The following is a 26,804-nucleotide window of genomic DNA, read 5'->3' on the forward strand; positions in this document are numbered from 1 at the left end:
TCCCAGGCCTTCAGAACAGTTCCTGCCTCCAAGCCCTGGTGCTGGAGCAGACCAGCTGGGCTCTAGGGTGGTGGTGGCAGCACAGTAGCAATCACGGTGGATAAGTCCATAGCAGGGGCGAGAGTCCTGCCAGGTCAGGGGTATGGGCAGCGTCCACTGCAGGCACATAATTCTGAGTGGTGTCCTCGGCAATCGCATGGATCGAGATGAAGCCGGGGCAGGGTGTGCATGGGTTTGGGCTCGGCTGCAGCGAGTCCCAGTCTAGGTGGTGGCGAGGCTGGGCACCTAACCTCTGCCACTCCCCCAACATCCTCCTGAGGAGGACCTCTTAGGTGTGTTTTAGATACCTGAGAATGATGAGAGTAATGTCTTCTCTGTTTATTTTCTAAAAAGTTTTGTGTGTATTTGTGAGGCAGTAGTTCAGACTTAAGCAATTGACAAATAAGCCTTTTCCAGGCTTTTGGACTCACCAGTGGGTCTCCACTCTGGTCAGCATTTTGTGCCTGAAGGGAATGGAGTAGTTCCCAGGGGCACAGACACATTGAGCTGTAAGGCTCAGCCTGTAGCTCTGTGAGGTGCCCCAGTTGGAGTGTTGGTGTCTCTGAGACTTCTCCTGATTCACAGGCTTGAGAGCCTGGATGGATCCTCAACCCACTATAGCAGAAAGTCTCTTCAAAGAAGTTTAAAACCTCATCAAACTTTTCTTGGGTGTGCTATTCTATTTATGAGGCTAAAGGCAAAACCTTCCACCAGCAAAATCCCAATTTCAGGTGAAGGTAATGCAGGATCCAGAGAGATAGTATCCTCTGGGTAGCCAGCCTTCAAATGCCTCAAAGCACTGTTTAAATCCTATATAATAAAAGCCTAATATGCTAAGTGTCCGGCAGGCCGGTTGTCCGTCCAACCAATCAAAGCGTAATATGCTAATGATATGCTAAGGCCACTCAACCGCTCGCTATGACGTGCACTGACCACCAGGGGACAGACAGTCAACCAGCTATTATGACATGCACTGACCACCAGGGGGCATACAGTTGACTGGTCGACCAGTCGCTGTGACATGCACTGACCACTAGGGGCCAGACGCTCCAACTGGTAGGTTAGCTTGCTTCTGGGGTCCGGCCGATCGGGACTGAGCGAGACAGGCCGGATATGCCCTGGAGCTCCCCCGTGGTCCCTCCTCTGCTGGCCAACCTCTCTCATCCCTCCCTGGCCCCGATTGTGCACTGGTGGGGTTCCTCAGTCTGGCCTGCGCCCTCTCACAATCCGGGACCCCTTGGGGGATGTTGGAGAGCTGGTTTCTGCCCGATCCCGCAGGCCAGGCCGAAGGACCCCACTGGTGCATGAATTCATCTACCAGGCCTCTAGTAACACTATAGAAGTAGAGTTATTAGTAAAAGGGGCACTGGCTATATATATTTTGCCCCCTTTTTTGGGGGGAAGGTAGTTGTAGGAATAGAATTTAACACATTTAATGCCTGTATGTATTTTTTTGTTTAAGCCTGTTCCATTATTAAAAATAAGCCCTGGCCAATGTGATTCAGTTGGTTGGGCATTGTCATGTGCACCAAAAGGTTGCCTGTTCTATTTCCACCATGCCTGGGTTTTGGGCTCCATCCCTGGCAGGAGGCAGCTGATCTATGTTTTGCTCTCACTTTCATGTTTCTCTCTCTCTCCCCCTCTCCCTGTCTCTCTCTCTCTCCAAAGGAAAAAAATAATGTTAATTAATGGTATGTTGAGATAGTTTATGGTACTTTAAATCTGAGTATGTTCTGTTGTTCCTGAAGTAAATTAACATATGTGTAATAGGTTCTTCAATATCACCATTTGAACATAGACGTTTACTGAAGAAAGTAGTTTAGTATTCATCATATAAAAAATATTATTCGGAAATGTCCAAAGCCAGTGGCCAAAGTTGAGAAAGTTCATGGACTAATAAAAGGAATTCTCATTGTTTAATTCTGTGAGTGTGTTGGCGCTTTGTGTACCTTTGTGGGTTGTTTTTTTTCCCCCCTATATTCTGTATACATTAGGAAATTGAAAATTTTAAGAAATTGAAGATCTGCTCTTACTTTTTAGGGTTGTTTCCGATTCCAAGTTAGTATCATTTTATGTCACTGCACTGTGTTATATTCTCCTCTATCCAAAAACTAACAAATAAAATTCAGTGTGTTATATCCTGACATGGAACACTATTTTGTGGCTGGCATATGAGTAGTCATTAATTATATTTGGTAATATACCTTCCTCATTTAACAGTACCATCTGTTAAAACTATGATTGAAACCAGTGGAAAGGAAACCAGTTAGTTTGTGAGTATGGAGCAAATGATAATGTGTCTGACGTTGCCTGCATTCAAGTACTTTACAACTGGTTTAGTCAAACAATTGGAGCTAGTGCTACCTTGGAAAACCAGATCAGGAAAGAACATGATAATGCTTGTTTAGCATCTTTGTTCTTAGTAAGGGTAATGTCTTATGAAAAATGAGTAACACATAATTAAGTTATTTAAAAACATTTGCATGATATGCTTTGTGTTTAATGTTATCAAGTTACTGGTGTGTGTGGTTTGCTATAACTGCTTGCATGAGAGTTGGAAAAGGTATTTTCAAAGTGAGGCAAAAACCTTTATAAGGATGATTTATTACAGGCTGAATTTGGGACCATTTTGTACTCATAAAATAAATCTTAAAATTATTAGACATTTATAAGTGACTAGAGGCCCGGTGCACAAAATTCATGCACAGGAGGGGTGCCCTCAGCCCGGCCTGCACCCTCTCGCAATCTGGGATCGCTGGCTCCTAACTGCCCGCCTGCCTGCCTGCCTCATTGCCCATAGCCACTTCTGCCTGCCTGATTGCCCCTAACCACTCTGCCTGCCTGCCTGATGCCCCAACTGCTTGCCTGCCTGTCTGACTGCCCCTAACTGCTCACCTGCGCCTGCTTGGCTGATCACCCTTAACCGCTTGCCTGCCTGACTGATTGCCCCTAACCACCTCTGCCTGCCTGCTTGATCGCCCCTAACTGCTCGCCTGCATGTCTGATCGCCCCTAACCACCTCTGCCTCAGCCCCCACCACCTCGGCTTCATTCTGAAGGATGTCTGGAATGATGTGGGAAGGTCGTTTGGCTGTTCAGTCTAATTAGCATATTACGCTTTTATTATTATAGATTATTTTTCATGTCTATGGCTTTATCTGTATTGTGAGATGAAGTTTTGCATTTCATATATGGGATTATAGTAGGATTGCTGATGGTGGTGGGGACACTGGTTTGTTCAACACAGCCCCCTTTGTGTGTGTGTGGCAGTAAGTGTGTCTGCTATCACTCTTTTCTTGTCTCCACCTGGGCTCTTGGAACACCTGTATGTTTTTAAAAATAGTTTTGACTTTGAAATTACATATGGTTGTGTTTTGGTCTGGTTTCCTCTTCACTCATCCTTCTTGCCCAAACTCATTGTAGGACCAATAACTGATACTCAGGTTAGGCTTTCTCTTCCTTCTCGCTTTCCTTCTTTTTAAAAATTTTTTTTGTCTGTGAGTAACTTATCCAGACGATGAAAACAAAAATTAACACAATATAAAAGCTAGGGGGAATATGTCAACAGAGTTCAGCATTGGCTTAGAATCTGACTTGAATAGTTTGGTCAGGAAAAGTCTGTGGTAGTAATATCTCTGCACGTGCATGACTGAAAATGTTTCATACTTGTTGAATGGGTATGCTTTTTAGATAAAAAATAATGTTCCCAGATCTTTGAGGTATTCTTTCTTTTCAGAATTCAGTCTAAAAGAGATCTGATGTCAATTTGTTTTTTTCTATCTGTAGGTATCTTTCCTTATTTTCCTTTTTAGAAAATCTTATCTTTAGCCTCAATTTGAAATATCAGAAAGTAATTATTTCCATGTGTGCATGATTTTTCAGTTGTCATGTTTAGCACTCTCTGGATTGATTATCAGTTAGAAAGTTCATGACTTAGCTCAAGGAAGTTTTTTCTTATTCCTTTATTTCCATACCCTTATTTCTGATAATCCTGTTTTATGTGGTAGTTTGTGGACTGGTCCTCAATGCCTTTTAACTTTTCTCTCATATTTTCTGTTTGTATTTTTGTGTCACTTTCTGGAATTTCCTTGACAGTGGTACACTAAAATATACATGGTAGCAGTTAATTTTAGTGTATATTTAAAAATCCATGTATGCATTAACTATACCTAAAGAAGTCTATATTCACCAGACCATATTTTCATATTATTTAAAAATATATTTTTATTGATTTTAGAGAGGAAAGGAGAGGGAGAGAGAGATAGAAACATCAATGATGAGAACGAATCATTGATTAGCTACCTGCTGCATACCCTCCACTGGGGATCAAGCCTGCAACCCGGGCATGTGTCTTGACCGGAAATTGAACTGTTAACTTCTGGTTCATAGGTTGACACTTAATCACTGAGCCATGCCAGCTGGGCCATATTTTCATATTATTAGTATATTCTTGAGTTTATATGTATAATATTAATTTTATACACCTCTTTATTTTATCATTATCTTTCTTGTTTCTCTGGAATTTTCCCAGAATTCTCTGCTGTAAATTACTTTCTTTTAGCCACTTGATTGCCTTTGACTTTTTTTTTTGCTAAAGTGAGTTCACATCTACCCACCCCAAAATAATAGTTATGATTTTTTTCAGGAATATTGGTTTATTAATGTGCTTTCTTTGAGAGATGAGAACCTGTTGCATGCAGTTTGTGGAATTCTTTTCTTGAGATTAGATCCTATGCAATTTGTTTTCAAAGTTATGAGTAGGCATTTGGTGGTTTGTGGTGACTGCTAGGACAACAAAAGGAATGGTTGGTTAGCTTTTGGTAGAGACTCTTTTGGGAATGGAGTAGTAGTGTTTTGAGCTAGATAGATGGAGACAGTGTTCACCATACTACCAAGCCTTTCTTTCCCATCATTAGTCATTTAAAAGAGCTTATTAAAAAAACTCATAGTTTTTTGTTTGTCTGTTTTTCCTGAGACTTTTCCTTCTTTCTGAAGATGCTTCCTGTTATCTTCTAACTCAGGAACAGGCCAGGCAGATTATAGGGTGTACAGGTGCTGTTTCATCCAGTATATACAGTATGAAAGTGGTGCCGTTGATGTAGTTGGATCCCTACTTCTCTTCTTCCCTCTCTGGAGATTTGATGTCTGTTCTTATTTATTCGTTACTCTTACAAGATCTTATTTTTATTTTATTTTATTTATTTTTAGAGAGAGAGAGGAAGGGAGAGGGATAGAGATATAGAAACGGTGGTGAGAGAGAAACATCATCGATCATCTGCCTCCAGTACTCTCCTCACTGGGGATCGATCCCACAACCCAGGCATGTGCTCTGACCAGGAATTGAACCAGTGACCTCTTGGTTCATGGGTCGATGCTCAACCATTGAGCCACACTGGTTGGGGATAAGATCTAATTTTTGACTCAGACTTAGAGGTAGAAGCTCCCTGTCTCTTGGCAATCTGTTCCTGGCATTTTTCCTTGGCTCCTTCATTCTCTGTGCCAGAAGTTTAGCATATTCTGTGGCTTCTGCCTTAATATTTTTAGTACATTGTTTCTTGAGAGCGATATGCTACCATTTGTGTTGCAGGACACATGGAGTAACAAGGTGCTGAATCTTGGATAGTTTGGTCGTGTGTTTTTTATTTTCTTCATTTAGGGGCTTTCTCACAATATATTGGCAGACATCATCTTTAGAGAAACTGAAAAGTTTGTGGATTCTGCTAGATCTTTGGGGCCCGAGGCAATGAGGCACAATAGTACCATGAGACCAGGAATCCCTCCCCACCGCCCCTCTGTTTTTTTCAATGACCAAGTGGAGAACACTGAGATTGGCATCTACAATGCAAACCTGAATAGATTTGTGCTTTCTCTCTCCAGTCCTCCTTGTCGTACAACAGGAATACCCTTTAGTCAGCAGCATGGGTCAAGACACCTTACTTCATGGGGAAACTTGTTTGTCATTCCCACTACTGATTTAACCCTTCCACATAACCACATAACCCTTCCCTTCTAATCCCAGAGCATCAACAGCAACTTCTGTGGCAAAAGGCTTCTCATGAAAGGTACAAAGTGTGTGTTCATCATCCATTTCAATGAGTTTTTGTCAGCCAGTGGCTGGGAAAGAGATTTCATTCAGGTTCATCCTGAAGCAGCCCACTGCTTCTGAGGCACCAGGGAAAAGAGCCCCACTTCTCTTTATCTTAAATGCTTTCGTGACAACTCATCCCCACAGCCACACCCTGCCCAAGGCCCGAAAACTCATGAAACTGGACTTTGATCTTACGTATTAGATGTAAGTGCTAGATTTAATTTAAAAACATTTCCACAAATAAAATAGTGGGGAAAAATGAGACAAAATTTTTAGAAGTATTTCAAATTATAGGATTACTAAAATTTTTTCCCTATGCCGTATAGTGCTACTCTATATAGTGTATGGAAACCAATTTTTTGTTTGCTTAATTGAGTTTATTATATTTACATCAACAACTGGTATTAGAATAGGCTATAGAATAGAAATAGTTTCTTTGTAGAAATGATTTTGTTGAAACAACTCTGTCTCTAATGTTTTTATGCTTTTTGGCATAGATCCAGTGATTATAGTCTATAAAATATTCTCACCTCCTCTGGTCATATGTTTTCTGAGTAGTAGTAACATGATTTCCCAGAATACTTAGCACACTTAATTCAAAAGGACAATGTTTGTCTTTGCTCTTGTTGCCATATTTTGAAGAAAGTTAATTCCTAGGAAATTATTTTATTTCTATTGGAGTTTTTTGTAAGAGTAAACCATAGAGAGGCTGGTATCTGTTTTTGTGACTGTAATCTGTAATAATCTATAATAATAAAAGCATAATATGCTAATTAGACCGGACAGCTGAATGACCTTCCGGACAAAGCCGGGGCTGCTGCCGTGGCTGCGAGGGCCGAGCCCCTTGCATAAATTTCATACATTGGCCTCTAGTATAGAAATAATTATGTATTTCTATTCCACTTCAGCAAAATTCTTTTGACTATACTGTAAAGCTTTTAAATTATTTACCTGAGTTCTCTTATCTATCAAATATTTTAAAAAGCTGTTAGAGAAACTTTTTAGGTGAATTAAGTGAAAGTCTTCAGCCAGTATGCATCCATTTTACTTGTTCTCCATTGGCTAGTTAAACAAGAGTTCCAGTGGTGTGTACATTAGTCTACAATGTTTCCCACAGTCCTCACCAGGGAAATATGTGAAATTTACTAAATTAATTGAAAAGTTTTAAATGTCCTTGTGACATGACAAATTCCTGAAAATTAGGGTTTTGTAATGAGTCAAGATACATAGGTAGTGTGTAAAAAGTCAATATATGAGGTGCTGTTTAATAAGTATTTAGACATATTTGGCTCAAATGCATTCTGTGTATTTTAACTCTCCTAAGCAATTTGTAATATTTAGATCTATTTTCCCTATGGGGTTAGATAGAAGTAAGGCATTTACAATCAGTGAATTGCTTCTGGGTAGAATGTAGCATAAACAGATTTTTCTGTAGTGAAAATTATAAAATACTAGAGGCCCGGTGCATGAAAACTCATGCACTGGAGGGGGGGATCCCTCAGCCTGGCCTGCCCCCTCTCATAGTCCAGGAGCCCTCAGGGGCGGGAGGCAACCCGGTGATCAGGGGAAGGCGATGCCCCATCACACCTCTGCTGCTGCCACTGCCGGCAGCGCAAGCCTCGGCTGGCCCTGCTTACCTGAGCCTCGGGCGGCCCGGGGTGGCGGGGAAGCTGCCATCCAAGGCTTGCCTGCATCTCGGGCCGGCCCTGGGGGCCTGGGCAACCACCATCCAAGGCTTGTCTGGGGACGGGCCCGGTCTTGCCACGCACCTGCCGCCCCGGTGGGGATGAGAAGACTGGGCGCCACCATCTTGTGGCTGTGGGTGCCACCATCTTTGAGGGCGGGGCAGTCAATTAGCATATTCCCCCCTTATTGGCTGTGGGTGCCGCCATCTTTGCGATGGTGTGAGGGTCAATTAGCATATTCCCTCTTTATTAGATGGGGGTGGGGGAGAGAGAGAGAGAGAGAGAGAGCGAGCCAGAGATGGAGACAGATAGCTATGGGAGAAACATGGATTGGTTGCTCTTGCATGTGCTCCAACTGTGGATTGAATCTGCAACCTTGGTATGTGCCCTGACTGGGAAATGAACCTGCCATCTTTTTGTATATGGGATAACACTCCAACCAACTGAGCCATCTGGCCAGGGCAGTGGTATTGATTTTTTTTCAATTTTTCTTATTAGTTGTTAGTATGCACAAATGTAATTGATTTTTGTTTCTTGATCTTATATTCTGTGACCTTGAAGAACTTACTTATTAGTTGTAGGAGTTTTTGGTAAATTTCTTGGGGTTTTCTATGTATATAATCATGTTATCAGCAAAAAAGGACAGTTTTCTTCTTTTTCTTTCTACTTTGTGTGCATTTTATTTTTTTTTCCTCCTTCATTATGCTGTCTCGACCTTCCTGTACTATGTTGAATATGACAGGTGAGATCGGACATCTTTACCTGCTTCCTGATTTTAAGGGGGAACGAGTTCAGGCTTTCACTGTTAAATATGATGTTAGGTATAGTATTTCCACAGGTACTCTTTATATGTTTAAGAAAATACCATCTAGTCCTAGTTTTCTGAGTTTTTAAATTTTTTAAAAATCATGAAATGGGTATTGTATGCATTATAGGTATTTAAAAGTACTGTGGGGGAAACTGGACTATTCTTTTTTAGTTGGAAATAAGGTAGTGTGTGAATAAAAGAATGCTAAAATCTGAATGCTATGTAACATACAGTACTTAAGCACCAAGCACATTACCTGGCTATCAATCATTATCACTTACTTTTCCAGATGTAGGGAAGGATTCGTGAATATAATTACATGTGAATATTCGTTGTTTTCTCTTTGGCTTTAAAAATAAATGTTCCTTTAATATAAGCATTTTATAAAGTATCACTTTGTCAGTATCTTTATTGGTCCTGCCACTGACATTGTTCCCCTAACACTGACCTTTAATTTCCTATTTCGGGAAAAAATACCTCCATGTGAATAGAGAGTCATTCTCCATTTTTCATAGTGCTTTTATGTGAAGACCCACGTCCCGAGTGGTTCAGGGTTCGGGCTCTGGAAGAGGGGCCGCACGCAAATGAGAGAGACAAGACAAGAAATAATAATTTGGAAATTGGGGGGGCCAGGCGGGAGTCCAATGCAAGAGGAAGGACTCTGTTTGTGCTCAGGCCTTGCCATCTTTTTATTCAATTTGGGATTCCCTTAAGCAGACAATTTCCGGTAACAGACAGACTATCTTATCAGTAAGGATTTGCATGACAATCTGGTGGGGATGTTGCTTCAGCTATCATTGTCTCGACTAAACAGTGGGTGCATAGCTCTGACCATTGCCAGGGCTCAAGGGTCACCAGCCTTCCAGATTCCTTGTCCACACCTCTCTGCTAGTGAAGTCAATGGGCAGCTTCCCACACTTTTAATTTTTTGGTAAGTTTTTGTGGCAACTATATATTCTTATGTTGCCAAGCAGCCTACTTCTTTAGTCTCTCAAAGCTTATAAGAAGGAAGATAAAAATGGTGTTTACAGAAAAGTTGCATGAGCAGTACAGAAAATGTCTTTTCCTATTTCTAAGCCATTTGATAGTAAGCTGTTGATTTGATGCCTTGTCACCCCATGTGCTTTAGTGTCTGTTTCCTATACAGTTACTCTCCTACAAAACCCCAGCACAGTCTTCAAAACCAGATAACTAACAGGCACCACTCCCATCTAATCCTCAGACCTGGATCTGGTTATTTCCATAATGGCCTTTATAGCAGTGGATCCATTTTGGGATCACACTTTGCATTGAGTTGTCATGTCTTTTTAAGACTTTTAATCTGGACTAGTTTTCCTCTCCTTCCTTGCTCTTTTATCTTTGACATTTTTGAGGATTGCAGGCCAGTTATTTGAATGATTGTCCCATGATTTGTGTTTGTCTGATATTTCTCTTGTGTAGGTTCAAGTTAATGTGTCTTTGGCAGGAATGTCTTAAAAAATGATGCTGTTTCCTCTCAGAGCATCCTCTCAATAATAATATATCCCATTATTGGTGATGTTCACTTTGATCAGTTGATTAAGGTAATATCTGCTGAGTTTTTCCACTGTAAAGTTATTTTTTTCCAGTGTAGTTAATATGTATTTTGTGAGAAGGTTCTTTGAGGCTAGGTAAATTTCCTGTTCCTCATCAGATTTTCATGTCTCTTGAACTCCTGGACTTGGCACCTCTGCCTCTCTGCAAAGATGCCCTCCTCACCTCTCCTGGACTCCAGCACAGGGCCATCTTCCTGTGTGCATACTTTCATCACCCCATTTATGCTCTGACAACAGACATTAGGCCACTGCCACCACCTGCCCCATGTGGGTGCCTTCTTCACCTCCCTTGGGCTTGGACCCTGCAGCCCAGGCTGCCCTTTGGTGCACAGGCCCATTCACTGTGTTCCAGCTCTGCTACCCAATGCTCAGCTGCCCCTGCAGGGATGTTCTTGCTTTGCTTGGATTCTGACACCCTGAGCTGGGCTGTCTGCCTCGGTGGACACTCTCCTGTGGTCACTCCAACTCTCTTTACTGCTTGAGCACCCTTGCCGAGTCACCCTCCATAGAGATGCCTTCCTTAGTCTGCTCATGTCTTAAAGACACCCTCTCCCTTTTGGATGGGCTCTTCTTAGACTGCCACCCACCATTCCACAGCACGGATGCTACCCCACCTGATGGTGCTATACTGAAATGGTACAGACGGTGGGGAGGGTGAGGGGAATCCAGTCTCCTCTTAGTTGATATATTCTACTTCAGTCCCTGCTCTTTGTGATCTCACATCTTCCTTGTACTTCATAGCTCTTTTCATGGGGAGCAGTTAGATATAATTTATAACATTCTCCATGTAAAATTTAGTTTCTTTAGAGAAAAATAGATGACTATAATCTATATATATAAAAGCCCAGTGACTGGAACGATGGAGCAACCAGAACAACCAGAACGACCAGTAGCTGTGATGCACACTGCGGCAGCCAACCAGCCTGATCCAGGCTTTGATCGTCCCACCCCCTCCAGCCAGCCCCACCCCCGATCAGCCCCCAATACCCTGATCTGAGGCAGGACCGGCCGGCCAACCACCCACGGCCCCTCCCTCCTGCCAGCCTGGCCTGATGGGCCCCCATCAGGGTGGGCCGGCCAGACCCCACCTGTGCACGAATTCGTGCACCAGGCCTTTAGTCCATATAGATAAAAGCCTAAGCAATCGTTTGACTGTTCGACCAGTAGCTATGACATGCAATGACTACCAGGGGGCAGATGCTCCGATTGGTAGCTGTGACATGCACTGACCACCAGGGAGAAGATGCTCCAACGCAGGAGCTGCTGAGCGACAGTAACTTTGCAGAGTGCCCTCTCGCACTCCAGGACTCCTCGGGGGATGTCAGACTGCCGGTTACGGCCTGATTCCCGCAGGCCAGGCCGAGGGACTCTGCCTGCCGGAGGGACCCCTCTCACTCTGCAGACGCCCTTTGAGCTCCAGTGCCGCCCCAGGTGCAGTCAGCCGGGTAGGAACTGCTGGAGGTTGGCTCCAGGGCATGTCTGACCCATCATGCCCAGTCCCGTCCCGCCAGCCACCTTCTAATTAATTTACTTTCAGTGTGCATGAATCCATGCACCGGGCTTCTAGTCTGTGAATAAATGCACAAACTTTGTTGTTTTGGGCATCATGAAAGAAATCATCCCTGTTCATGGTAGTAAGGACAGCCCACATCACAGCACTTAACATCAAAGGGAATTCGAAGTGCCTCGGCTCAGCCTGCAGAGCCAAGACCACCCTGGCCCTGCTTCCTGGGATTCGGTTTATGACAATTCTTTGCTTGTCACAACATCTTTCCTTGTTTCCTCATCCATGAGTGTAAATACTTACTTCATGTGGCTCTTAGATGAGAGAATGTATTTGAAAATGCTTTGTAAGTGTAAAATGCTATGCAAATGTTGTTATTTAGTTCTAATCTATTGCATAGTCAAATTGAAATGTATAGGAAATCAATTCCAGCATTTTAATTGTACTTCTGACTTCTAGGCAAATTCCCTCTGATTCATAAGGCAGAGGTCAGTGTAGTTTTTGCTTTTCACAACCACTTTAAGCCTATTGTCTGTCACCATTACTCAGTTAGGCAAACAGTCCTCTTTGAAGTCCTGCCCTCCCATCATGGCTTTGTGACATACTTCCATCTTCTTGATGATTTTTAACCCTGATACTCCATTGCCTGTTGTCTGTCATCTTTGGTGACATGGGTATCCCTGATCTTTGTGAGTCTTTTCATGCACTTACAGTTGCTTGTGCACAGTTCTGCTTGCATACATCACTGGATAGGTAACTGAAAGTGAACATGTCTAATGCTGAAGTTACACTTTTCTCCTCTGACCTGCTTCTCCTTAGCTGTGCCACTCTTTGGATTAGCTTCTAGGTTAGAAACCTTTATTCTTCCTGCTGTCATTTTCTATATGTAGTCAGTTACTAAGTTCTTTTGTTTTTACAAAATCCTCTTTGCCACTTGAGGCTTTGTTTCCCCATAATTAACAGCCTACCTTTGCCCCATGTTAGCTAATCTCTGAACTGTCGAAATAGCCTTCTTCAAGGTCAGTGTTAGAACCTTGGACCAGGCTTGCCAGGTCCAAGCCTGGCCCTCTGTTGAATAATTGGATGAAGAAGACCCTTGGGGCCTAAGCCAGCTCCAAGGAGCCAGCCTGTCCAGATGAGCCAGTCAGATGAGACAGAACATGTCTCCGGAGGCCTGTAAGCACCTCCAGATGGTAGGGATCAGCTTGGGGAAGAAATGCCTTGTCAGGCCCAGACTCATGTCGGGAAGCCTCTGGAAACCAGGAAGACCTGCTCTCTAGAGCATGTGTGCCAGTACCTAAATATAGCTACTGCTAACATTTTGGTGCATTTCCTTCTAACCTATTTTTAATGCATAGGGTTTTGTTTTTCTTTTACTTCTCTATAATTATAGCTATATGTATAAATTGCATAATCTCTGTTAGATGGAAAAGACATTTTCCCAGGATATTTTTGTAAATACATTATTTTTATAAGTGCTAAAATGAAAAGTTGCTGCTGTCTTTGTTCTTGTTAGAACAAGAAAATCCTCTGGAAGAAATACCAGATTCTCCATCCGAGTTTGACCCCAGCTTCTGCTGAAAGCATTTCTCTAGTGTTAACTTTTGATTGCTGACAAGGACTAATCTGTTTGCTTCCTCATTTGGTCTCCATTATTCATTATCATGCTGTTCTGCCACCCTGATGTTTGCTTCTTTGTTTACTCATGCTTGCTCTTGGTTTCTTTCTCTTCTCTCCTTCTGTCCTTCTATCCATCAATACATGCATCCACCCATTCACCCATCTACCCTTCCACATGTCCACCCACCCATTGACAATCAGAGCATATCCTTTTCTAAGCCCTGAGCTCATCTCTGGGGATTTGAAGACATTGAGGGACTCATTTTAAGGGTGGGACATACTTATGAATCTTTGCCAGGATATGTCACAAGCTCATCTGTAAGCAAGGAGAAGTAGTGCCTTACTCTTTCTGAAGAACTACAGTAGAGAAGGCTTCCTAGAGGGGGTGATATGTAACAGCTGAAAATGGAGAATAGTAGTTTTCTAGGGTGGATGGTTGGAAGAGACATTTAGGCAGACGGTAAAGAATGAAAACAGTGGTGATGGTGTGGCTCAAGCTCATCTCTTGTTTTTTGTTTTGTTTGTTTCTAAAACAGCTTTTTTGAGATAATCACTCTCATACCATATACCATTTAAAGTGTACAATTCGGTAGCTTTTAGTATATTCACAGAGTTGTGCATCCATCACTACAGTCAATTTAAACCATTTTTATTACCTCAACTAGAGTCTCTGCATCCTTTAACCGGTACCCCTCAGTCTTCCTAGCCTTCCCAGCCCTAGGCAGTCACCAGTCTCCTTTCTGTCTCTTGGACCTTTCATTTAAGTGGAATCATACAACACATGTTACTTTGTGACTGACCTCTTTCACCTTGTTTTCAAGGTCCATCAAGCATGTTATCAATATTTCATTTCTTATTATTGCCTAATAATATTCCTTTGTATGGATATACTACATTTTATTTATTCAATTATGAGCTGATGGACACCCCCCCCCCCCCAAAAACACACACACACACACTTTTTGGCTAAGATAATGCAGCTATGAGCATTGATGTACAAATGTGTTTTTTAAAAAATATTTTTATTGATTTCAGAGAGGAAGGGAGAGGGAGAGGGAGATAGAAACATCCATGATGAGAGAGAATCATTATTTGCCTGCCTCCTTCACACCCCGCACTGGGGATCGACTCCACAATCCGGGCATGTGTCCTGACCAGGAATTGAACCATGACCTCCTGGTTCATAGGTTGACGCTCAACCTCTGAGCCACACTGGCTGGGCGATGTACAAGTTTTTGTGTGAACATACATTTTCAGTTTTTTAGGGTGTATACCCAGGAGAGGAATTGCTGGATCATATGTTAACTCTTTGTTTACCAATTTGTGGGATTCACAGACTCTTTTCCCAATCAGTTATACTATTTTACATTCCCATTAGCAGTGTAATTCATGGATGGATAAAGCAGAGAGGCTAGGGAGGTAAGAGGAAAATAGGAAAGTGAGTCTGTTGACACCATAAAGAAAGGAGTGTTTAGCTGTCTATGGCATTTGGGATCGGTTCCCACAATGAAAGTGTTTTTATAAAATAGTGAGTGGTTGAAGATCTTCACCAAAATGAAGTGCTGGAAGAGAGAATGGGAGGTGACAGAATATGTATAGATCTGGTACAGGGATAGTTTTTTTAAGATGTTTGACTATGGAAGGAAGTACAAAATTGGGGAAATAGTAGGAAGATTAAGACAAGCTACTAGTACATTTTTTGCAATTGCTTTTTTACTTTGGGAAGACTTAATTTTTGAATTGGTTTAAAAGTAAAAAAATCAGTTGTACAAATGAAAATCTTTCTCTTACCTTGTCTCCTATCAATTCTGTAGTTATTCCTCTCCCCAGTCCCAACCATTTTATTTGTTTTTGATATACACACACGTAATTTTTTGTACAAATAGAAGCAAAGGTGAAAATTTATTTTAGAGTTCCTGTGGTAGCATAGTGTATATGTATTTTCACGTCTTAATTTTTTTCTCTGAAAAATATGTCTAGAGCTCTTTCTACATTAGGACTTGAGGTTATTCATTCTTTTTTTTTTTTTGAGCAGCTTTATAGGAATCTCAATTCTGAATATACTAAAACTAGAGGCCTGGTGCATGGATTCGTGCACATTGAAAGTAAATTAATTAGAAGGTGACTGGTGGGGCGGGACTGGTTGAGACAGGCTAAACATGCCCTGGAGCCAACCTCTCACGGTCCCTCCCTAGCCGGCTGCACCTGGGGTGGTGCCAGGGCTTGAAGGGCATCTGCAGAGTGAGCAGGTTTCCTCCAGCAGGTGGGGGTCCCTCAGCCTGGCCTGTGGGGATTGGGCCAAAACCCGCAGTCCGACATCCCCCCAGGGATCCTGGAGTGCGAGAGGGCACTCTGCAAAGTTGCTGTTGCTCAGCAGCTCCTGCGTTAGAGCTTCTGCCCCCTGGTGGTCAGTGTGCGTCATAGCTACCGGCCAGTCAAACTCCCACCTGTGGGGACAATTTGCACATTACCCTTTTATTATATAGGATGCCTTTAACCAGTCACCTTTTATTCTAACAAACAGTGCTGCAATGAATTACCTTGCACATGTGTAAGTCCTATATAATAAAAGCCTAATGTGCAAATCAACCGAATGGTGGTACGACCTGTGGAAGACTGGTGGATATGATGTGCACTGACCACCAGGGGGCAGACACTCAATGCAGGAGCTGCCCCCAGCCTGCAGGCTCCTGGCTGTTGGGCCAGCTGGCGAGCAGGCGGCGGTGGGGGTGGGGCTGGCGAGCAGGTGGTGCCAGGCTGACTAAGGCAGGTGCCAGTGGGGGCCCCCTGATTACCCCGCCGGTCGTCCCACAGATTGGCCCTGATCGCCGGCCAGGCCTAGGGACCCTACCCATGCACGAATTTCGTGCACCGGGCCTCTAGTATGTTTATAGTAGGCTAAATTCTCAGAACTTCTTGGTCAGAGAATGTGCATTTTCCTTTATGGTAGGTATTGCTAAATGGCCTTCATAGGTGGTTTTCTAGTTTGCATTCCCACCAGCAATGCAGGAAAGTGCCTGCTTCCTCACAGTGACATCAGCGCAATGTTTTCAAACTTGTTTTTTTGACAATATAAGAATTAAAAAATTGTACAGTTTTTTTCCCTTAGTGCAGTTTTAATTTTTATTTATTAATAATGGGGTTGAATATCTTTTTTTATGTTCAAGAGCCATGTATTTCCTTTTTGTGTGCACTCTCAGTTCATATTCTTTACCTACTTTTTTTTTTGGGGGGGGAGGGTTAGATTTTCGTTTTTCTCAATTTTGGAGTTTTATTATGCCTGAGGGCCTGAAGGCTCAGTCTGGCAGGAACATAACATACAAGATAGGCATGGTGAGCAGTGGCTTAGTGTAGAGGTATGGTGACCAGCTCATGAAGTGCCCTATAAGGTCCATTTGGTGTGTATATTAGCTCTTAGTTTATAAACCTATTTACATCATAGAAGTAGATGTCCTATTATGGATTCTTTAGACACAGTAACTCCTGAATAATTATGTGTCAGGACCAACAGAGCAATTTAATTTGGAAAGAGGACAGGGGAATATTAGCAATGTTCTGTTCTACACAGTAAGTAAAGGTTTGTCTTGCACTCTGATTTAGATTGTTGCCAGGCCTACTTAGACATGTAATTAATTTTCAGTAGTTACTGTTAGAGTTCTCCCAGCTTTTATTTATCACTTAAAAGAAAAAATGTTCTTTTCCCTCTGAACAGTGAACAGAGTTCAAGCTGACTCATGGTTTCATTTTATCTTTGCAAAGCGCTCAGCAGGACTACAGGTTTCTCCACTATCCAGAAGCAGAGCATTCCTATAAAACCTTTCCTAAGCCAACATGGCAGAAAGCAAAGAAGCAGTTACCATTGATTTATATGGAAAAGTTTTTTAGTTTTCCGAGATCCAAAAAATAACCTTCCAATTCATATCAGTTAACATACAAAGCCTAAAATAAAACCGCATTTAGTCGAAGCAACAGTGTGCTCTCGATGTTCCGGGTGCACTACCTCACTGCATCACAAATGCTGGACACTGTTTTCACTTCTTCTGTAAAAGTGGAAATCCTCTTTGAACAGGTTTTAATGTAGGTCTTTTGAAAAAGTAAAGTGGTATAACCAGAACTTTCAACAAGCAGGGGATGCCTGTATTTTTAAAGAACAAACTCCTGTGAGTAATCTCCAAGAGTAAGTGCTTCCCTAGGAGCTTCTGTGTTCTACTTCGTTCAGAAGCACGCCAGTACTCCCCAGCACTCAGTAGTGGGGGGTCAGTTCCTGTTCTGAGTATTCCAGACTGGGCACTGCAGATGTTCTTTGTCTGCCAGACTCTGTTTCTCCTTTCCCTTTTCTCTTCTCCTCCTCTTTCCTCTGTTTTGGTCCCCTTCTTCTCCTCATCCTCTCAGTCTTCCAACCCTAGCTTACTAAAAGGAGAATGCTTTCTCCTGGTTCACTTTAATTGTTTTTGTAAAAAGGTTTTTTTTTACTCTGGTTGGGTAGCTCAGTTGGTTAGAGCATTGTCCTAATATGCCAAGGTTGTGGGTTCAATCTCCAGTCAGGGTACATACAGGAAGCAATCAGTGAATGCATAAGTGAGACAACAAATCTCTCTCTCTCTCTCTCTCTCTCTCTCTCTCTCTCTCTCTCTCTCTCTCTCAAAATCAATAATAATAAAAAAAGATTTTGAAAACCTGCTTACTCACTGTTGTGCTTTGCACAGTCCCTATATAGAATAAATGAAAGGTAGACAAAAAAAAAATACATTGACCAGAATTTGTAATTTTAATTTAGCCTTTACTGATTTTAAGAAATTATTTTTAAAGATGCACCTTAAAGGTGCTTTTAAATACTTTTATTAAAGCTTACTCTAGGGGCAAGTGGAGGGAAAATAGGGGACATCTGTAATAATGTCAACAATAAAAAATAAACTTTAACAAAAGCTTACTCTATTCCCTGAGATTTTAGTAGGCATTCAGTGATTTGTATTAATATAAATACACACACAGGTATGAATTAGCGTAATGGACGTTTGTTCTGTGATAAAAGACCCCCTTTCCTACCAAATGCTGTCGGGTCCAAAACAATCAAACATTTCCCCATCTTCGTTGTGCTCTTAGTGAATTTTATTTATATCCACATGTTTAACTGCCTTACCTAAATCTTTGGATAGACTCCTCTTACTGTTTTATGCTGTTCCTCGCGTTGACTTCCAAATGGAACAGTTGTATAAGATAAATGTTTTGTTCTGAGTAGTGTTGCTATGAACCATGCCCATCTCTTCCATAATGCCATGATTATGCAGAAGCCTGCAGGGTGAAGTGGAGATTGGTTGCTGTGAGAGTTAGCTTGTGCTTTGGAGTGAGGATGCTGCATCATTATTAATGCTCCCTTTACTTGCATGTCTCTCACCGATAACAGAAGGCCAAGAGCTGACATGTTCAAGATCTTGGAAATGTTGGAAATAGCCACACAGTTCCTTTTCAAGCCTGCTCATTAGCTTCTTTAGAAATATCATGAGGCAACCTCAAGGCCACGTAACATTTCTATATTTTGTTTTTAGATATTGTCTGCATTATTTTTGATCAAGAGGCGAAGAGCCACTAATGAGGCATTCTAATTTCCTTAAACTGACAGTCCCTGGAGTCAGTTTGTCTGGGTCTCTAATCCTGGCCACTGTCTCTCTGTGTGATTTTAGGCAAGTTACTTTTCCTTTCTAAGCCACAGATCCCCCTCCCATAAAATTTGAGTAAAAATGAACCCACCACAAATTTGGAGGATTAAATGGAAAAAAAGGATATGATGTGCATGACTCATTGCTGGACACATAATATGTACCCAGTAATGTCAGCTATTATCATTATTGCTAATCAGATTTTTATTACTTTAGGTTTAAAAGTAATTTATGTTGTGTATATAAAGAAATAGTTTGGAAAGTGAATGTGATTCGATTAGAACAAATAATAGTTTGTTTTTCTATCCCCACACTCAAAGTGGGTGGTGTGCCAATGACCATCATTTCCTTGGTCCAGTGAGTACAAAGGCTCTAGCAGTGGGGAGAAAAGTCCCTTAGAAAATGTATATCAGGCCAGTTTTTATGATGGGTCACAACAAGAAAATAGTGTATGTTCTTGCCTTAAAATGAAAGAACACTTGATGCCAAGCTCTGTGGAAAAGGAAACATTAAAAAAAAAAGTAAAAAGGTTGATTAGTTTTTGTAAGTGAACAAAATCAATACCTGCTTTTAATAATTAAAACAATACAGATGAATATAAATAAAATAGTGATGTGTTCCTTCTCAGGATTAAATTTTATAAAATTATAAAAGTAATGTCCATGCAATTTAAAAAAAGAAAAGAGAAAGAATGTTAGATGCACACATGAACACTATATTGGAGGACAGCTGAACCTTTATCTTACTTCTAAGGATGGACACCTCCAGCAATTTCATATGTATGCTTTTAGAAATCTTCTTTGCTTACAACAGAATTTCCTTTTTCTCTTTTCCTTTTTAAACACAAATGAAATATGAGACCTACTCTTCTGTACCTTGCTTTGTTTTACCTGATGTTGTAACAAAGATTATTATAAATTAGCACTTACAGATTGCCTTTTTAAAACAAATAAATGGTATTTTAGCTGCAGTCTCATAATTTATTTAGTCAATCTCCTTTAATCAACTTATAGGCTTTCTAGGTCTTTTGCTTTAGTAATCTTCAGTGAGAATTTAATAATTTATGTGTACAATTATATATATTTTTATATCTATATATGTATGTGCATATACACTGAGTGGCCAGATTATTATGATCTCTGAACGCATAATAACCTGGTCACTCAGTGTGTGTGTGTGTGTGTGTGTGTGTGTGTGTGTGTGTGTGTCTATTAGAGGCCCGGTGCATGAATTCGTGCATGGATGGAGTCCGGCCAGCCTGGCCAGGGGGAGGGGACATGGGCAGTTGGCCGGCCTACCTGCTGGTCGAACTCCTGGTCGAGGGGACAATTTGCATATTAGCCTTTTATTATATAGGATATACACCGAGTGGCCAGATTATTATGTGTTCAGAGATCATAATAATCTGGCCACTCAGTGTATGTGTGTGCGCATATAAATATGCATGTGTGTGGTGCAAATATGCTACAAATGTGTAGGAGAAATTCCAATACACATTTAAGTTTTTAAAAATTGATTTTAGAAAGAGGGAGGGCGAGAGAGAAAGAGAGAGAGAGAGAGAGAGAGAGAGAGAGAGAGAGAGAGAGAGAGAGAAAGAGAGAAAGAGAGAGAAAGAGAAAGAAACATCAATGTGAGAGAAACATTGATTGGTTGCCTCCTGCATGTGCTCCGACCTCGACCTGGGATGGAACCATAACCTGGGTATGTGCTCTCTGATTGGGAACCGAACCTGCCACCTTTTGGTGCATGAGACAATGCTCCAACCAACTGAGACACCTGGCCAGGGCAGCATCTGAATTTTTGATAGCTATCCCTACATTGCATTCCAAAGAGTTTCCTATGTCGCCTGCCATCAGCAGAGGAAGAGGTTGCCAGTTCCCCATTCCTTTGCTAGCATTAGGTAGTATCCTACTTTTTATTATTTTCCAATTTGATATGAGAATGTGGTATCTTATTTCATCTTCTGCTTTAAAAATTCAGTAAGATCGATGTGTATCAGGATAAATTCCTAATAGATCAAAGATCTAAATGTTAATCCATATGTGTATTAGGAGAAAATATGGGTACATTCCTTGGTAACTTGGGAGTACAGAAAACTTTCTAATTATGACTCAAAATCCAGAAGCAATAAGAGGAGAAGTAGATAAATTTGATATCCTAGAAATAAAAAAGTATGAAGAAACTATAACAAAGTAAAGTGACAAACTGGGGAAAAATATTATAACTAATATCATAGACAAGAAATACTTTCTCATATATAGTATGTTTATGTGTGTCACTAAATTAAAACTTGAAATGAAAATGACTGATAGAAAAGTGAGCAAAAGATATGAACAGACTGAAAACCGGAAAAAAACAAACCAAACCCTGCAAATGGTCCATAAACATCTGAGAAGATACTCAACTCATTCATAATAAGAGAAATGCATGTTAAACCTCACCCGGCTTTCTGTTTCTCACCTGATTGGCAAAAGTCCACAGGTTTGATAGCACACCCTGTGGGTGATGCTGTGGATAACAGGCAGTATCTTGCATTGCTCATGGGAGTGAAAAGTGAGACACGCCTTAGGGAGGAGAATGTGACAGTATATAATGCAGTTACCTATGAATTTATCCTTGACCCGTCAATCCTGCTTTTTTGGATTTGGTCCAAAGATAATCTGGGAAGAATATAGGATAATATGTGCACAGTGATTTCATGGCAGCACTATGGTTTGATAATGAAGGACTAAATAATATCTTGAGGTCTAGATTCCATCGGGCTAGCCTAAAGTTTGTAGCCTTCCAAACCAGTCCTGATATCCCAGCTCAGGCATTGGCAATATTTTGCTAATGTGCAGATGACTTTCAGTTCCATATCGGGAGTTAACAGTAGTGCTGTAGGCCAAATCTCAAAGTAGGTAAGAGCCTTTTTTGGGTCCTCTTCAGGTTTGTGTCTCTGCGTGTGGTACTTTCTTACTGTCTTTTCCTTCCTTGGTCCATTCTTGTCCATCTACCTCGTCCATCTTTCCCTAAGGGCTCTTCTGTAATATTGTTTCTTCCTCCTGGACACTGGAGAATCTGCCATGAATGCTCTGATTAAGGCAAGACCATAAGATGTTAACCTTCTCTTCTCAGATATTTAATTCAGTAACCTATTCATCTACTAGTGGTAGTATATTGGGTGATGAGGTTCTGGAAAGACAGGTTTTTCCATATTTCTTGTTTGTTTTAGATGGTGCCACTCCAAGACGACATGCTAAGTTCACTTATTTCTTCTGTTTCAGCTTCATTTCACTGCCATCCTCCCTCTCATGTTAATGTTTGAAGTTGGGATATCTTAAAATTCCTAAGAACATGAATGTAAAGTCCCACTCTTCTTGAGGAGCTGTTACTGAGTTGAAAGTGTTTCTTGTAGTGGATGGCATCTTAGATCCCAGGGAATGTGATCATAAGGGGACCAAAAATATGAACTCAGCGTTCTTTATTGGCAAATAGCCATGCATGATATTCCACCTCACTTCCCTTCTGTAGTGAGTTTGTTTTCTGTGAAAAGGGGCCTTTGCTCGGTGATTGTGGGTTGGCACAGAGCAAGCAGATACCAGCATTGAGAAAGGAAAAAGTCTGGATCTTCATTTTATTTTTTTGTTAATGATACTACTTCTTTGGATTTGATCCAGAGATAACCTGGGAAGAATATAGGTTGATATATGCACAATGATTTCATGGCAGCACTATGGTTTGATAATGAAATACGAAATAATCATATCTTGAGGTCTAGATTGCATCTGGTATTTATAGAGTTATCTTTCTTGAACTCTCAGCATTTAACAAAATTGTTTACTCCTGTTTCAAATACTCTCTTCTCTGGATTTCAATGACATCATGTGCCTAGTTTTTATCCTCTTATCTTATTGGCTGCTCTTTTTCAGTGTCCTTTCTCATCTCAACTTTTCTACCAGACCTTTGAAAGACCCAGTCTTCTACTTTTTTCTCTCCTTTCTTCCCTTCCCCTCCACCCCTATATTGTCTCCTTAGGTGAGCTCATCCATTCCTATAGATTCAGGTATCTTCTATATGGTTTTGATTCTCCCATTTGTGTCTCATATATACAAATGGCTGATTATTATTTCTAGTTGGATATTTAATAGGGATCTCAAATAAGCATGTCCAGAAGACCCCCTATTGATTCTCTCATCCCTAAATCTGTTTCTTTGTAAACCTTTCCTGTCTCAATAAATGGCACCGCAAACAACTGATGCTCAGGCCAAATTACTTCCCATGTGCTTAGGAATCCTACTTGATTACTTCTTGTATGACTCACATCTATTCTCTCACTGGTTTATCTTGTTTCTACCTTCAAAATATGCCTCCATTTGCTTCTCACTCTTGCCATGCCATAACCCCAGTCCAGGTTACCATAGACCAATGTGTCAGCTTCCATCTGGTTATCTTGCCTCTATTTTTTTCTTACTGCTTTTCCATTTGCCCTATCTACAGTCTTCACAGTGCTTCCAGAAGGGGCTTTCTGCAGTAAAAATTAGCTCATGTTTGAAACAATTGCCAGTGTAATCTGGTTCCTGCTCCCTGACCTTTCTCCTCCTGTTCTCCCTATGTCCAGTCACTCCGTTGGTCTCTCTGTTACTAGAACATGCAAGCTTGGTCCTCTTTCTAGGCCTTTGCTTTTGTGGTATCTCTCAGAAAGCTCTTCCCATCCTTGCAGATTCTTTCCCATTATGTAAGTCCCAGTTCAGATTTGAACTTCTGAGGGAGACTTATTTTGACTAGCAACACCCCCACCCTAGTTAGTCTTTGTCCATTACCCTCTTTTATTGTGCTAATATCATTGACTGAAATTATTAGCTTGTTCACCTATTTTTGTTTTTTATCACACTTCCTCCTTAACACTGTAAACTCCTTGAGGGTAGAAACTCTTGCCATAGCTATATCCCCATAACCTAGAATATAGCCTGACACACAGTGAATCTTCATTGTGTTGTGGTTGTTGACTGACTGTTTTATGCTTATAAGTAGAACAATCTTTTGAAAATAGTAAGTAAGATACATTAACACAAAACTAAGTTAAGAAATAATTGGATAAGAAACTGTGTTTATTGGAGGAGAGACTTCTCTTTTGTGGGATAGTTACTATTCAGTTAGGTAATTTTGTGGGCATTTTGGTATATTCACAGGTTTTCTGTTGGTTGTAATTACTGGGTCACCAGCGCAGTATTCACTTTATTTTGAAAGTCAGCACATCCCAACATTGACAGAATTCCAGATCAAGTGGAATGATTAGCCTTATATATTGCTGAAGTTCTCCTTGAGCAGCTTTTGTTGAGATATGTCTGGTGGCTTTATGGTGACTGAATAGAAGAATGTACCATGATACCAACCTGGAATCTGGCACAAGTAGTTCTTTCTTTAGGTTTTCGTTTGTTTGTTTTATATATTTTTATTGATTTCAGAGAGGAAGAGAGAGGGAGAGAGAGATAGAAACATCAATGATGAGAGAGAATCATTGATCGGCTTCCTTCTGCATGCCCCACAGTGGGATCAAGCCTGCAACCCGGGCATGTGCCCTGACCAGGAATTGAACCATGACCTTCTGGTTCATAGGTCAATGCTCAACCACTGAGCCATGCTGGCCGGGCTGTTTGTTTGTTTTAAATAAATCCACAGTCTTTATATTTTTGCCATTAGCTTACAGATATAATACATTGATCATAGTTTTGCTTTGTCTTTCAAAATTCCACATTCATTTAGTAAATTAATGAGTACTCACTATGTACCAGGAACTGTCATAAGTGCTGGGGATATAGCTATCCTATCTAATAATAGAGTAATATGCAAATTAACCGTACCTCCGCAACAAAATGACGCCCCACATAGCCACAAGATGGCGGTGCCCAGTCACCTCAGCCCCGCTGCTGGAGTGTCTGGCCTGTCTGACCAACAAACAGAGGCCGGAGAGCAGGGCCTGGCGGCTTCCTTAGAGCAGAGGCAGCGGAAACACACCCAGGCCCAGCAGACAGAGCCCAGACAGCAGGGCTTGGGGGCTTCCTTAGTGTGTCCCTGTCGGCGAAGCCCCCAGGCCTGGCAGACAGAGCACACTGCAGGGCATTGGGGCTTCCTTCACATGGCGCATGGCAGCAGCAGGCAGAGAGCGGACAGCACGGCATGGGGGCTTCATCTCCATGACTGCAGGGAAACCTCCAGGCCCTGCAGAGAGCAGAGAACCATGGGGAGTGAGCCTAAGCCATCAGTAGGACATCCCCTGAGAGATCCTGGATTGTAGAGGGTGCAGGTTGGGCTGAGGGACCCCCGTGCACGAAATTCGTGCACCGGGCCTCTAGTCCTATATAATAAAAGGGTAATATGCAAATGGACTGAGCAGTGGAACAACCGGTCACTGTGACGTGCACTGACCACCAGGGTGCAGATGCTCAATGCAGGAGCTGCCCCCTGGTGGTCAGTGCGCTCCCACAGTGGGAGCGCTGCTCAGTCAGAAGCCGGGCTCACATCTGGCGAGCACAGCTGGACATCCCCCGAGGGGTCCCAACTGTGAGAGGGCACAGGCCGAGCTGAGGGACCACCCCCCCAAGTGCACAAATCTCGTGTACCAGGCCTCTAGTGAGTATGATAAAGTGTCAGCTCTAAATTGTTGTTAAATAAGTTGTTGACTTTCTTTAATCTTATTTAAAAAAATTAGCATGATCTCAGAGCTTTAGGAAGTTGGTAGAAGTGCTATATGTATGTAGTCTCACACATTATCCCTCTGTCATCTTTCTTCTTGAACCTATTTGTATACTGTTTAGTGTTCCATGGTTACTTGAATGTCTGTTCTGTGCCATTACTGTGTTAGGTCCTGGACATTCAGATAAAAATGTTGTGTTCAGTATTTCTTAACTAGTAATAAGTACAGGCTGGAAAAATGAATTATTTTAATACAGAATTATGAAGTGCCAGAATGCTTTATGCAGTCTACTGTGGGAATGCAGAGAAGAGGCATCTAAGAGACCTTCAACTGAAACTGAAGGTGGATGGGCAGGTGAAGGGCTATCTGAGTTGCCATTCTGAAGAAAATAAAGGTATCCTATGCAGATGGCATAGCACAAGGTTTAGGAATTTCAGGTGGTTTGGTGTGGCTGGAGAGACAGATGAATTTAGGGAGAAATGAATATTGAAGTTGGGGAGAAATGAATATTGAAGTTGAAGATCTGGATAGGCCTTGAATATCACTGTGAAATCATTGGAAGATCTCAAGAGTGCTACAGTCAGATTGATATTAGAAGAGTATCTTTCAAATGGCATTGTGGGGAATCAATGCTCATCATTTCCAAGTTTGAGCAGGGAAGTGACATAATCAAATTTATGTTTTATAAAAAGGCCACTCTGCTGTTGAGTGGGACATATACTGTGGTGGTGATGGTGGGGGGATGAATAGGTGGAGTGAGATGAGTATAGTAATAAGGAACTTCCCTTGTCTTTTTAGCATTTCAAGAATTTTGGGGTCCTTATAGAAACATTTTATCATTTTTTATAATAAATTTTGGGCGAAAAGTTTTTGCCAAGTTACTAAAGCTTTGCTATGCTCCCCCACTCTCTCATGTAATGTTTGCACGTGTAACTCCCTTCTAGTGTGGAGGTTGTACATACAGGCGTCCCTTAGTCCTCTTAGTTCTTCATGTCTCCTGACCTCAGCTTTGGTTCTTACTGAAATACCATTGAAGGTACTGCGGTTTTCAATATTGGTTTTCCTTTCATTGTGATAATCCTATTTTAAAGTGTAAGTCCTTTTAGGCAGCAAGGTAGTTGGAATAGCGTCAAGCTCTTGAGGCATTTATAAAT

At 41.5% G+C, this 26,804-nt stretch overlaps 1 protein-coding gene and 1 pseudogene across 6 annotated transcripts in view; one reads left to right on the top strand and one right to left on the bottom strand.

Annotated features, from left to right (window-relative positions):
- Positions 1-26,804, top strand: part of CDKAL1 (CDKAL1 threonylcarbamoyladenosine tRNA methylthiotransferase) — a gene marked incomplete at its 5' end in the record, with an annotated part of 659,036 nt that overhangs the window by 82,250 nt on the left and 549,982 nt on the right. The window lies entirely within an intron of this gene.
- Positions 5,049-6,356, bottom strand: LOC307102897 (small ribosomal subunit protein eS6-like; annotated as a pseudogene). The gene has a single exon. The product of its transcript is annotated as a small ribosomal subunit protein eS6-like (transcript).

The sequence above is a fragment of the Cnephaeus nilssonii genome, assembly GCF_951640355.1.
Source record: "Cnephaeus nilssonii genome assembly, chromosome: 7".
In the NCBI taxonomy this organism is placed as follows: Eukaryota; Metazoa; Chordata; class Mammalia; order Chiroptera; family Vespertilionidae; genus Cnephaeus; species Cnephaeus nilssonii.